Source organism: Balaenoptera borealis (genome assembly GCF_965194805.1).
Source record: "Balaenoptera borealis genome assembly, chromosome: 17".
In the NCBI taxonomy this organism is placed as follows: Eukaryota; Metazoa; Chordata; class Mammalia; order Artiodactyla; family Balaenopteridae; genus Balaenoptera; species Balaenoptera borealis.
Genome location: NC_138876.1, coordinates 73577705 through 73592735, shown reverse-complemented (window position 1 = coordinate 73592735; position 15031 = coordinate 73577705). Strand labels below are relative to the sequence as shown.

The 15031-nt window shown below is 36.3% G+C and overlaps 1 long non-coding RNA gene and 1 pseudogene across 4 annotated transcripts in view; both read left to right on the top strand.

The window, feature by feature from the left end:
• Positions 1 to 15031, top strand: part of LOC309615366 — a 310048-nt gene that overhangs the window by 274989 nt on the left and 20028 nt on the right. For all 3 annotated transcript variants that reach the window (XR_014236771.1, XR_014236772.1, XR_014236773.1), the window contains one exon: positions 324 to 2452. This is a non-coding gene — a long non-coding RNA (uncharacterized lncRNA). The remainder of the gene's footprint in view (positions 1 to 323; positions 2453 to 15031) is intronic.
• Positions 5408 to 14827, top strand: LOC309615353 (UDP-GalNAc:beta-1,3-N-acetylgalactosaminyltransferase 1-like; annotated as a pseudogene). Its single transcript, XR_014249800.1, has 2 exons — positions 5408 to 13001; positions 13746 to 14827. The product of XR_014249800.1 is annotated as a UDP-GalNAc:beta-1,3-N-acetylgalactosaminyltransferase 1-like (transcript).

Sequence of the window (15031 nt, the reverse complement as noted above, 5' to 3'; positions counted from 1 at the left end):
CAAATGTCTCAGGAGACCCAGAGACCTCAGGTCATTGAAATCCTTTCCATAAGCACTTAAAGTTTGAATCTCTCAAGAACCCAAACATCTCAAGGGCCCCTCCAGGCTACTCTGAAATTTCTTCACATCTACAAATATTTTATTTTGCAGGAAGTTAAAGTGGAGAAAGAGAGTTTTCTATGAGGCATAGGCATATCTGTGACCATCTCTGCCAGTATTTCTGCCTCCTTGGGGCTTTATCCTCTCTGTTGTGTTTGGCATTTGTTTTCCCCTCCCCAGTCTTCCTGCTGAGCTCCAATGTGTTGATTCTTTCTGTTCCTTAGAATTCTTCCCTGAAGAAGTTGGATGACTAAAGTAGGGGACCAGCCCTTCCTACTTCCTAGAGGAACGTCTGATTCCTGCTGTTGAGTGAAGTATCACAGTCTTTATGTCTGACCTTCCCAGCCCTTCAAGGTTGGCTCACACTGGCATTCCAGAAATTTCAGCTGAGTTGTAGGAAATGGGTTAAACTGCCCCCTGTTGCTGTGCGACCTCCTCGGGAGCTTCCTGGTGTAATCTGAAACCAAAGGGCAAGAGAGACCCAAGAAAGAGGCAGACCACTCTAGCTTGGCGGGTGGCAGGTTTAGGAAGCAAGGGAACTTACATAGAGGCTTGTCTTGGGTGGCTGCAAGATAAGTAGATTCCAATAGCCCATTATAGAGCACAGAGCAAAAGTTCAGTGACATTTTAGATGTCTGGGGGCAGGAAGAAAGGAATGAGCTGAAGCAGTAGGTCCTTGAGAGCAGGGAAAGCCCAGGCAAACAAATGGAAGGCAGCGTTTTTGAACTGACAAGCTGGAGGTGGTGGATTCCGGAGGCCCTGGGAAAAATGATTGCTGGCTGCCTTGGATCATGAGTATTCGGCTGTTTCTCAATCTTCTCCCCTTAGTGGTCTCACCACTCATCCTATGAGACCACAGTCCAAGACTATCTACACATGGATTGAGTGAAGACTAGTGTTAGCAAAGCAAACTTTGTGGGGAGGCCGTATTTTCAGATTTCCTTGCTTATTCTCATAGTGAAAATTTTATTTTGTTAAATGTGTGCTATGCAGTATTAAAGTTACCCTTTAAAATAGATTTCCCCTGAAAGTGTGTGTGTATTTATAAATTCATTTTATATTCATTTGATCTTAGTTTTCTATTTTCTTTTTGTTCCTCTTGGTTATTTTAAATGTTGTCGCTAGCTCTATATTTCATCGTCTTTCTACCTTAAGGCTCTTAAATAAAAGTATCTTTTATTAACCTATAAATGTTGTTTTAAGTATGCACACTTTTCTTAATTATGTCTATATAGGTAGACACATGTTTATATCTTAAAAAACAAAACCTTTATTTTCTCAGGAGCAATCAAGCCTAACAAATGAATGAGAATTCATGGTCGTGTTTTCTAAAAAAGTTTTTGGAATTTGTAATTTGCTTGAAAATAGAAATGAAGTGCCATGTTTCTATAAGTATTTATTCTCCGTGTATTTTGCTTAAATATCAGTACAATGTGTCTGTGAAAATATAATTATCACCAACTCCATCATACAGTAGCTGTCAGAATTTTCTCAGTGTCCACTAAATAGATTTCTCTATCTTTCCTGTCTTTATTTAAATATGACCTCACTTTATTTCCTTAGAGGGAAATACTGACAATCAAAAAAAAGGAAGGAAGGAAGGAAGGAAACAAGAAAGAAGAAGAAAGGACTTAGTTTCTGCTATCAAATGACCAAAAGAAAGTGTACTAAAAACTATATTTTTATATGAAAAAATAAGATATTCTCTGTTTCTTTGGATTATTCTCTATAATTAGACACCACCAATAAATTAAAATAGAGTCAACTTAGTTGAAGTTGAATTGTTTTTCATTATAGAAATGCTGGCCAAAAGGGAATCTGGAAGACAGAAAACTAAACACATTGTTCAACATGGATTGAGATCCTGCCATGTATCAGTCATTGCCAAACACTAGGAATACAAAGGAGAGAGGATCCTTGTCCTTGAGGAATTTATATTTTCTAGGGAAAACAGAGGAAAAAAACCTCTAAAAAAGTAATTTCTATAACTGAAACTTCCAAAAAGTTGCATCAGGAACAAATGATTGATATATTTTGGTGGAGGCTTGTACCATGAATAATGGGTAGAACTTTTCAGGTGAGGAAGAAAAGTGTATTTCATGTAGAGACATGGAAACGTGCTTGGGGAACAAATGTGACTGTTACAGAACGTCATATAAATGGTGTCATAAACTATGTGGTCGTTTGTGTCTGGATTCTTCATTTATCATAATGCTTTTGGCATTCATCCGTATTATTACATATATCGCTAATTCATTTTTTTAATCGACAGGGACTATTTCATTGTATGGATATACCACAATTGTATATTCATTCACTAGTTGATGGACATTCGGCAAGCCTTTTTGTGAATGTATGTTTTCATTTTTTTGTCTTTTGATTTCTGGCAGTGGAGTTTCTAGGTTGAATGCTAAGTAAAGGTTTAACTATAAAAAATTGCCAAACATATTTCTAAAGTGGTTGTAGCATTTTTCATTCCCACCAGCAATGTCAAAGAGCATGATTGCTAGATTATATAAAAATGTGTTTAGTTTTGTAAGACACTGCCAAGCTGTCTTCCAAAGTGGCTACAACATTTTGCTTTTGCAGCAGGAGTAAATGAGAGCTCCAGTCATTCCACATCCTCACCAGCAATTGGAGTTGTCACTGTTCCAGATTTTGACCATTCTAATAGGTGTATAGTAGTATCCCATTGCTATTTTAATTTGCATTTCCTGATGACATATGATGGGGAGCATCTTTTCATATACTTATTTGCCATCTGTATATTTTCTTTTGTGAGATGTCTGTTAAGGTCTTTGGTCCATTTTATAACAGTTGGGTTGTTTGGGTTTCTGTTGCTAAATTTTAAGAGTTCTTTGTATATTTTGGCCAACAGTTCTTTATCAGATGTTTATACTGCAAATGTTTTCTCCCTGTGTGTGGTTTGTCTTCTCATTCTCTTGACACTGTCTTTCAAAGAGCAGAAGTTTTATTTTATTTTATTTTTTTAACATCTTTATTAGAGTATAATTGCTTTACAATGGTGTGTTAGTTTCTGCTTTATAACAAAATGAATCAGTTATACATATACATATGTTCCCATATCGCTTCCCTCTTGCATCTTCCTTCCTTCTACCCTCCCTATCCCACCCCCCTAGGTGGTCACAAAGCACCGAGCTGATTTCCCTCTGCTATGTGGCTGCTTCCCACTAGCTATCTATTTTACGTTTGGTAGTGTATATATGTCCATGCCACTCTCTCACTTTGTCCCAGCTTACCCTTCCCCCTCCCCATGTCCTCAAGTTCATTCTCTAGTAGGTCTGCATCTTTATTCCGTCTTGCCCCTAGGTTCTTCTGACCATTTTCTTTTCTTGTTTTTTAGATTCCATATATATGTGTTAGCATACAGTATTTGTTTTTCTCTTTCTGACTTACTTCACTCTGTATGACAGTCTCTAGGTCCATCCACCTCACTACAAATAACTCAGTTTCCTTCCTTTTTATGGCTGAGTAATATTCCATTGTATATATGTGCCACATCTTCTTTATCCATTCATCTGTTGATGGACACTTAGGTTGCTTCCATGTCCTGGATCCTGTAAATAGAGCTGCAATGAACATTGTGGTACATGACTCTTTTTGAATTATGGTTTTCTCAGGGTATATGCCCAGTAGTGGGATTGCTGGGTCGTATGGTAGCTCTATTTTTAGTTTTTTAAGGAACCTCCATACTGTTCTCCATAGTGGCTGTATCAACTTACATTCCCACCAACAGTGCAAGAGGGTTCCTTTTTCTCCACACCCTCTCCAGCATTTATTGTTTGTAGATTTTTTGATGATGGCCATTCTGACTGGTATGAGATGGTATCTCATTGTAGTTTTGGTTTGCATTTCTCTAATGATTAATGATGTTGAGCATTCTTTCATGTGTTTGTTGGCAATCTATATATCTTCTTTGGAGAAATGTCTATTTAGGTCTTCTGCCCATTTTTGGATTGGGTTGTTTGTTTTTTTGACATTGAGCTGCATGAGTTGCTTGTATGCTTTGGAGATTAATCCTTTGTCAGTTGATTTGTTTGCAAATATTTTCTCTCATTCTGAGGGTTGTCTTTTCATCTTGTTTATGGTTTCCTTTACTGTGCAAAAGCTTTTAAGTTTCATTAGGTCCCATTTGTTTATTTTTGTTTTTATTTCCATTTCTCTGGGTGGTGGGTCAAAAAGGATCTTGCTGTGATTTATGTCATAGAGTGTTCTGCCTATGTTTTCCTCTAAGGGTTTGATGGTGTCTGGCCTTACATTTAGGTCTTTAATCCATTTTGAGTTTATTTTTGTGTATGGTGTTAGGGAGTGTTCTAATTTCATTCTTTTACATGTAGCTGTCGAGTTTTCCCAGCACGACTTATTGAAGAAGCTGTCTTTTCTCCACTGTATATTTTTGCCTCCTTTATCGAAGATAAGGTGACCATATGTGCGTGGGTTTATTGCTGGACTTTCTATCCTGTTCCATGGATCTATATTTCTGTTTTTGTGCCAGTACCATATTGTCTTGATTACTGTAGCTTTGTAGTACAGTCTGAAGTCAGGGAGCCTGATTCCTCCAGCTCCATTTTTCTTTCTCAAGATTGCTTTGGCTATTCGGGGTCTTTTGTGTTTCCATACAAATTGTGAAATTTTTTGTTCTAGTTCTGTGAAAAATGCCAGTGGTAGTTTGATAGGGATTGCATTGAATCTGTAGATTGCTTTGGGTAGTAGAGTCATTTTCACAATGCTGATTCTTCCAATCCAAGAGCATGGTATATCTCTCCATCTATTTGTATCATCTTTAATTTCTTTCATCAGTGTCTTATAATTTTCTGAATACAGGTCTTTTGTCTCCTTAGGTAGGTTTATTCCTAGATATTTTATTCTTTTTGTTGCAATGGTAAATGGGAGTGTTTTCTTAATTTCACTTTCAGATTTTTCATCATTAGTGTATAGGAATGCAAGAGATTTCTGTGCATTAATTTTGTATCCTGCTACTTTACCAAATTCATTGATTAGCTCTAGTAGTTTTCTGGTAGCATCTTTAGGATTCTCTATGTATAGTATCATGTCATCTGCAGTGACAGCTTTACTTCTTCTTTTCCAATTTGGATTCCTTTTATTTCTTCTTCTTCTTTAATTGCTGTGGCTAAAACTTCCAAAACTATGTTGAATAATAGCGGTGAGAGTGGGCAACCTTGTCTTTTTCCTGATCTTAGTGGAAATGGTTTCAGTTTTTCACCATTGAGGACGATGTTAGCTGTGAGTTTGTCATATATGGCCTTTATTATGTTGAGGAAAGTTCTCTCTATTCCTACTTTCTGGAGGGTTTTTTATCATAAATGGGTGTTGAATTTTGTTGAAAGCTTTCTCTGCATCTATTGAGATGATCATATGTTTTTTCTCCTTCAGTTTGTTAATATGGTGTTTCACGTTGATTGATTTGCATATATTGAAGAATCCTTGCATTCCTGGGATAAACTCCACTTGATCATGGTGTATGATCCTTTTAATGTGCTGTTGGATTCTGTTTGCTAGTATTTTGTTGAGGATTTTTGCATCTATGTTCATCAGTGATATTGGCCTGTTGTTTTCTTTCTTTGTGACATCTTTGTCTGGTTTTGGTATCAGAGTGATGGTGGCCTCATAGAATGAGTTTGGGAGTGTTCCTCCGTCTACTATATTTTGGAAGAATTTGAGAAGGATTGGTGTTAGCTCTTCTCTAAATGTTTGATAGAATTAGCCTGTGAAGCCATCTGGTCCTGGGCTTTTGTTTGTTAGAAGATTTTTAATCACAGTTTCAATTTCAGTGCTTGTGATTGGTCTGTTCATATTTTCTATTTCTTCCTGATTCAGTCTCAGAAGGTTGTGCATTTCTAAGAATTTGTTCATTTCTTCCAGGTTGTCCATTTTATTGGCATATAGTTGCTTGTAGTAATCTCTCATGATCCTGTGTATTTCTGCAGTGTCAGTTGTTACTTCTCCTTTTTCATTTCTAATTCTATTGATTTGAGTCTTCTCCCTTTTTTCCTTGATGAGTCTGGCTAATGGTTTATCAATTTTGTTTATCTTCTCAAAGAACCAGCTTTTAGTTTTATTGACCTTTGCTATTGTTTCCTTCATTTCTTTTCCATTTACTTCTGATCTGATCTTTATGATTTCTTTCCTTCTGCTAACTTTGAGAAGTTTTATATTTTAATGAAGTCCAGCTTATCTGTAATTTCTTTCATGGATCATGCTTTTGGTATTGTATCTAAAAAGTCATTGCCTTCTTTCATTTCTGATATTAGTAATTTGTGTCCACTCTCTTTTTTTCTTAGTTTTCCTGGCTAGAGACTTATAGATTACTGATCTTTTCAATCAACTTTTGGTTTCATTAATTTTCTCTATTGATTTCCTGTTTTCAATGTTATTGATTTCTGCTATACTTATTATTTTTTCTGCTTACTTTGGGTTTAATTTGCTGTTTTGTTTTGTTTTTTTTCCTAGTTTCCTAAGGTTGAAACTTAGGTGACTGATATTCGATTTTTCTTCTTTTCTTTTTTCCCCTAGTTTTATTGAGATATAATTGCCATACAGCATTGTGTAAGTTTAAGGCATATGGAATAATGGTATTACTTATATATATTGTGAAATGATTACCACAGTAAGTGTAGTTAACATCCATCATTTCATGTAGATACAAAAGAAAAAGAAAAAAAAATTTTCTTATGATGAGAACTCTTGGGATCTACTGTCTTAACAGCTTTCAAGTATACCATACAACATTGTTAACCATAGTTATAGTTTTGTACATTACATCGCTAGACTTTATTTATCTTATAACTAGAAGTTTGTACTGTTTGGCCACCTTCATCCAATTCCCCCCGTCCTCACTCCCATCCTCTTCTTTTCTAAGTATGCATTCAATGCTATAAATTTCCCTTTAAGCACTGCTTTCACTGCATCCTACTAATTTTGATGAGTTATGTTTTCATTTTAACTTAGTTCAAAATATTTTTAAATTTTTCTTGAGATTTCTTCTTTGACCCATGTTATTTAGAAGTGTGGTTTTTAATCTCCACATATTTTGGGATTTTCTAGTTATCTTTCTGTTATTGATTTCTAGCTTAATTCCATTGTGGTCTGAGAGCAGACATTGTATGATTTTTATTCTTTTAAATTTGTTAATGTGTGTTTTATGACACAGCATGTGGTCTTTCTTGGTCATTGTTTCACGTGAGCTTGAGAAGAAGGTGTATTCTGCTGTTGTTGGATGAAGCAGTCAATAGATGTTAATTATATCCAGTTGATTGATGGTGCTGTTGAGTTCAACTAAGTCTTTATTGATTTTTTTTGGCTGCTGAATCTTTCCATCTGTGATAGAAGGGTGTTGAAGTCTCCAACTATGATGGTGGATTCATTTATTCTCCTTGCAATTCTATCAATTTTTGCCTCACATATTTAGATGCTCTGCTATTAGGTGCATACACATTGTTGTGTCTTCTTGGAGAATTGACCCTTTATCGTTATGTAATGCCCTTCTTTATCCCTCGTAACTTTCCTTGCTTTGAAGTTTGCTCTGTCAGAAATTGATACACTACTCCTGCTTCCTTTGATTAGTGTTAGCATAGTAGATATTTCTCCATCCATTTAATTTTAATCCATATATATCCAATATATACAATGTGGGTTTCTTGTAGATGACATATATCTGGGTCCTGTTTTTTGATCCACTTTGACAATCTCTGTCTTTTATTTTATTTATTATTTATTTTTTGGTTGCACCATGCGGCTTGCAGGATCTTAGTTCCCTGACCAGGGATCGAACCTGGGCCCCCTCAGTGAAAGCCCCTAGTCCTAACCACTGGACCACCAGGGAATTCCTGACAATCTCTGTCTTTTAATTGGTGCTTTTATACCATCAGTGTTCAAAGTGATTATTGATATACTTGCATTAATAACTACCATATTTGTTACTTTTTTCTAGTTGTTGCTCTTGTCCTTTGTTCCTCTTTTTGTCTTTCATTATTTTTCTGCCTTTGGTTTTAATCAAGTATTTTATATGACCCCATTTTCTCTCCTTTTTTAGCATATCTGTTATACTTCATTTTTTTTCCTATTTTAGTTCTTGCCCTAGAGTTTGCAGTATATAGTTACAATTAATCCAAGTTCACTTTTAAATAAACTATGCCACTTCACTTGTAGTGAGTACCTTATAATAGGAAAATTACCCTAATTCCTTCTTCCTCATCCCTTGTATCATTGTTGTCATTCATTTCACTTACACATAACCATTTACAAATATATATGTAATTGTTGCTATTATTATTTTTTTTGAATGTTATCTATTAAGAACCAAGAATAAGAAAAATAAAAGTTTTTATTTTGCTTTCACTTATTCCTTTTTCAATGCTCTTCCTTTCTTTATATAGCTCTGAATTTCTTACCTATATTATTTTCCTTCCTTCTAAAGGACTTCTTTTAACATTTCTTGCAAGGCAGATCTACTGGCAATAGATTCCCTCATTTTTTGTTTGTCTGAGGAAGTCTTTCACTTTTGAAGGATAATTTTGTAGGATACAGAATTCCAGGTTGGTGTTTTTTTCTCTCAACCCTTTAAATATTTCACTCTACTCTCTTCTTGCTTGCATGTTTTCTGAGGAGAAGTTGAACATAATTCTTTTCTTACATTTTTTCCCCTCTGGCTTCTTTTAGAATTTTTCTTTATCTTTGATTTCCTGTAATTTGAAAATGATATGCCTAGGTGCAGATATATTTTCTTTTCATTTATCCTGCTTGGTGTTCTCTGAGCTTCCTGGATTTGTGGTTTGGTGTCTGACCAGTTTGAAAATTTGGGAAAATTCACTCATTATTGTTCCAGATATTTCTTCGGTTTCCTTATGTAGTTGTCCCACAGTCCTTGGATAGTCTATTCTGTTTTATTTTAAAGTTTTTACTATCTTTTATTTTCAATTTTGGAGGTTTCTGTTGAGATATCCTTAGAGATTCTTTCCTCAGCTGTGTCCAGTTTACTAATAAGCCCATCTAATGTATTCCTCATTTTGTTTCTTTTTAGTTCTTTGTTAGGATTTCCATCTCTCTGTTTCCCCTGTTTATCTTTTCTTGTATGCTGTCTACGTTAGAGCCCTTAGCATATTAACTACAGTTATTTTAAATTCCTGGTCTGATAATTCTAACATCCTTGTCATGTCTGGTTCTGCCACTTGCCCTTTCTCTTCAAATTTTGTTTTTTGCTTTTTAGTATGCCTTGTAATGTTTTCTTGATAACCAGACATGATGTACTGGGTAAAAGAACTGCTGTAAGGAGTTCCCTAGTAATGTGGTGATAATGTGTGTTTGCAGGGGAATAATTCTATAGTCCTATGATTAAGTCTCAGTCTTACCTGAGCCTATGCCTCTAGACTGTGAACCTCACAAGTATTTCTCAGTTTTTTCTCTCCCCTTAAGTCGGACAGGATGGCTAGAATGAGCTGGAGTTCAGTGTTTCCCTTCTCCCATGTGTAAGTGTAGAACTGACTGGAGTTGATTATTTTCCTCCCCTAGGTCCATTATGGTCTGGTAATACCTCAGCAGATTAAGTGCTGGTTAAGTACTTTCTCCTAAGGATAGGCCTTGTTAAGCACAGTTCATTGCAGTGCCATTTACAATAGCCAAGACATGGAAACAACTTAAATGTCCATTGACAGATGAATGGATAAAGAAGATGTGGCAGGTATATACAAAGAAATACTACTCAGCCATAAAAAAGAATGAAATAATGCCATTTACGGCAACATGGATGGACCTAGAGATTATCATACTAAATGAAGTAAGTCAGAAACGGAAAGACAAATACTATATGATATCACTTATATGTGGAATCTAAAATACAACACAAATGAACTTATTTACAAAGCAGAAACAGACTCAAAGACATAGAGAACAGACTTGTGGTTGCCAAGGTGGAGAGGAGTGGGGAGGGATGGATTGGGAGTTGGGAATTAGTAGATGCAAATTATTATACATAGAATGGATAAACAACAAGTTCCTACTGTATAGCACAGGGAACTATATTTAATATCCTGTGATAAACCATAATGGAAAAGAATGTATACATATATATATACACACATATATATATATAATGTGTATATATATATACATATATATACATAATGTGTATATATATACAACTGAATCACTCTGCTGTATGACAGGAATTAACACAACATTGTAAATCAACTATAGTTCAGTACAATAAATTTTTAAAAATTAAATAAAATAAAGTTTGTTTTAGCCATTAAAAAAAAAAACCCCAGAGTACTGTGGTTCATTTCCAGTTTCTTTTCTTTTCTCCTACCCCCACTGGAAGCAAGAGGGGATTTTTCTCCAGTATTTACAGTGAGAATCTGGTTGAGCTCCTGGGGGTAAAACTCACAAAATGTGTGGAGATCCCTCTGTGATAGGGTCTGCCCAAAGTTTTTAACTCTCAGACTTGTCCACACTGAGCTTCCAGCAACTTTTTAATTAGAGTTGAGGCCTTCCCACCCTGGCACTGGTCCCTGTGGCAGTTTATGCTCTTGACTGTATGTGACTCCCTATACTCACCCATCCGTCTCTCCAATGTTGGGGATTTGTCCTGTGCCCTCAACCTCTCTTATGAATCCATGAAGAATTGTTGATTTTTCAGTCTGTTCAGCTTTTTACTTGTTGCTATGATGCAGTGACTTCCAGGCTCCTTGCATATGGAACTGGAAACCAGAAGTCCAATTATTTTTAAAATTCTATCTTGTCTTTCACTTTTATTAGCTAGATTTCTTTGTTGTAATAGTTATTTGCAATAATGTTCAGGATTTGAGTTTATTTTGGCTTTCTCTTTATTAAGTACTATTATAAATTCTTCTTTTCTTTTCTTTTCCTTTTTTAACTCATAGCTTTTCTGTTCCGTAGATTTAATAATTTGTAGACTTTGCGCTCTTTGGTGTTCATGTGTCCCTTCTTCCTTCATTTGATTCCTGTGTCATTTGGTTGTAACCCCATTAGTCTGTGATAGTGTCCTTGAGTTCTGGAACAAGATGTCTCAGGCAGGTCTATATGTTATGCTTCAGACTTGTAATCAGCCATTTATGCAAAGAACCCTGATATTTACGGAGCACCGTCTACATATAGGAGCACTCATTGCTACTGGGGGTATCATTGCCTTCAGGCAATTTAAGTGGACAGAACTAGGGAATACATACTTTTTAAAGAAAAAGTTCATGATTTAATAGTATTTCCAATTCAGATTTAACATTACAAGTTTTTGCTGTGTCATTTTATTTTTATCCCTTATTTTCGTACACAGAAATTCTTAATTCCTAACACAGCAACATAATTACGTATTTGCTATATTCTACCATATAAAAATGGGCCACATTATTAATAATATAATTCAATCTCTTTGCATTCTTACTGTTTGATGCTTGTCACCTTGAATTTTATATGTCAGATAATAATATTGTTATCCTTGCTTTCTTTATTTATAGACTACATATTTATTTTTAATCTCTTGATGCCATGGTTTAGGTGTGTCTTGTTCAAATAGCTTATTGTTATAATTTGTGTCTGTCTATGCATGTATACGTGCATATGTGTTTGTATTCACAGAGGCATCACTACATCTTCCCCCTCATTCTAACACTCTTAGTCTTTTAAATAAAGCCTCAGATATGTTATAAATCTATACTTTATAAATTAAATATGAAATAAATATATTAAAACATGTATTAAATATATTTATTATATCAAATTATAGTAAATATTATATAATATATATAATTTTGGTTATTAGGTATTTAGGGTGGACGGAGAGGTGAGCAAATGTTCTTATAAAATAATAAATATGTTTATTCAATAAAATTTAGAAAATGCAGAAGAAGAGAAAAAAGAATCACCAACTCTCTTACTCCCAACAACTAGACAACCACTGTTAACCATTCATTCATAAATGCCTATTAGGGGTTTACTATGTGCCTTTTGATATGTTTCTTTCCAGTCAAGATTATACAATTAAATAATAATTAATAATAATGGATTCCATTTTTTAGTGCTTATATTTTACCAGGAAATATTTACAGATTATCTCAGTTAATCCTCATAACAAACCTAGGGAATACGTGATATGTTAATACCACTTTAGAGATGGAGAAAGTGAGTTTCAGAAATGTTAAGTGACTTGTCCAAGATGTCAGTATTAACATGGCCTTGGAAAATGGGGAGAGGGGAGGGTCGGCCCTCTGCCCGCGTTGGAGCAGGGTGCGCGGCGCGCTGGAGAGTTCACGGCAAATGTTTTAATTAAAGCATGGAATACGGAAAACAGAAGACTTCAGCTAGTGCTTTAGTCTCATCTGAAATTCTACAGGCGTGTATCTTATAAGCAGTATATGGCAGAGTTTTAAGCCAATCTGAGAGTCTGTTTTTCAATGGAAATTTCAAGCATTAGTTTTGACTGCCACTTGCTACGGAATGTTCAGTTGATGAAACTGAAGGTCTTTCACTCAGAAGAAGTAAATCAAGAACCCGAGGCTCCCGTACTCCTGAGCTTCTGTGAATGGCCCCGGCGCTCCTAACCACGCTTCCGGGTAGGATGTCACTGAGATCCCTGGAGCCTCCTGCTGCTGTCTCTCCTGGGTTTCCTGGTGATGTGGTACCTCAGTCTTCCCCACTACAAGGTGATAGAACGCGTGAACTGGACGTACTTCTATGACTATGAGCCCGTTTACAGACAAGACTTCTGCTTCACACTTTGAGAGCATTGGAACTGCTCTCATCAAAACGCCCGTCTTGTCATCCTGGTGACCTCACACCCCTCAGATGTGAAAGCCAGACAGGCCGTTAGAGTTACTTGGGGAGAAAAGAAGTCTTGGTGGAGATATGAGGTTCTTTTTTTTTTTTTTTTTTTTAAACATCTTCATTGAAGTATAATTGCCTTACAATGGTGTGTTAGCTTCTGCTTTAGAACAAAGTGAATCAGTTATACATATACAATATGTTCCCATATCTCTTCCCTCTTGCATCTCCCTCCCTCCCACCCTCCCCATCCCACCCCTCTAGGTGGTCACAAAGCACCGAGCTGATCTCCCTGTGCTATGCGGCTGCTTCCCACTAGCTATCTATTTTACATTTGGTAGTGTATATATGTCCATGACACTCTCTCACCCTGTCACATCTCACCCCACCCCCACCCCATATCCTCAAGTCCATTCTCTAGTAGGTCTGTGTCTTTATTCCTGTCTTGCCACTAGGTTCTTCATGGCCTTTTTTTTTTTTTTTTTCCTTAGATTCTGTATATATGTGTTAGCATACTGTATTTGTTTTTCTCTTTCTGACTTACTTCACTCTGTATGACAGACTCTAACTCCATCCACCTCATTACAAATACCTCCATTTCATTTCTTTTTATGGCTGAGTAATATTCCATTGTATATATGTGCCACATCTTCTTTATCCATTCATCTGTCGATGGACATTTAGGTTGCTTCCATGTCCTGGCTATTGTAAATAGAGCTGCAATGAACATTTTGGTACATGACTCTTTTTGAACTATGGTTTTCTCAGGGTATATGCCCAGTAGTGGGATTGCTGGGTCGTATGGTAGTTCTATTTGTAGTTTGAGATATGAGGTTCTTACATTTTTCTTATTAGCCCAGTAGGCTGAAAGGGAAGACAAAGTATTAGCATTATCCTTCGAGGATGAACACCTCCTTTATGGCAACATAATACAAGACTTTTTAGACACATACAATAATCTGACCTTGAAAACAATTATGGCATTTAAGTGGGTAACTGAGTTTTGCCCCAATGCAGGGTACATCACGAAGACAGACACTGATGTTTTCATCAATACTGGCAATTTAGTGAAGTATCTTTTAAATTTAAACCACTCAGAGGAGTTTTTCACAGGTTGTCCTCTAGTTGATAATTATTCCTATAGAGGATTTTAACAAAAACCCCATATTTCATACCAGGGGCATCCCTTCAAGGTGTCTCCTCCCTACTGCAGCGGGTTGGGTTATATAATATACAGAAATTTGGTGCCAAGAATCTATGAAATGACGAGTCACGTAAAACCCATCAAGTTTGAAGATGTTTATGTTGGGATCTGTTTGAATTTATTAAAAGTGGACATTCATATTCCAGAAGACACCAACCTTTTCTTTTTATATAGGATCCATTTGAATGTCTGTCAAATCAGATGCATGATTGCAGCCCATGGCTTTTCTTCCAAGGAAATTATCACATTTTGGCAGGCTATGCTAAGGAACACCACCTGCCATTTTTTCCCCTTATATCAGTGTTTATTTATTTTTTTGTTTATTTTTTTAGCGTCTTTATTGGAGTGTAATTGCTTTACAATGGTGTGTTAGTTTCTGCTGTATAACAAAGTGAATCAGCTAGACATATACATACATCCCCATATCTCCTCCCTCTTGCGTCTCCCTCCCACCCTCCCTATCCCACCCCTCTAGGTGGTCACAAAGCACCGAGCTGATCTCCCTGTGCTATGTGGCTGCTTCCCACTAGCTATCTATTTTACATTTGGTAGTGTATATATGTCCATGCCACTCTCTCACTTCGTCCCAGCTTAAAAGTATGGAACGCTTCACGAATTTGCATGTCATCCTTGCGCAGGGGCCATGCTAATCTTCTCTGTATCGTTCCAATTTAGTATATGTGCCGAAGCAAGCACCCACATGCCGTTATTAATTTGACATTCTACCCAAAGCCTAGAGAAGGGAGGGATACTTTGTGGAGACCGTTAAAATTAGACTGTGAAATCTCCAATGGAAGACTCATGGGAGGGTCATCGTGTGGCTTACACAGAACCGAAACTCATGAAGAGCCCATAGGCTAGATACTGGAGGGTTGCACTTGACCTGTGGTTTATTTTGACAACAATCAAGTCAGG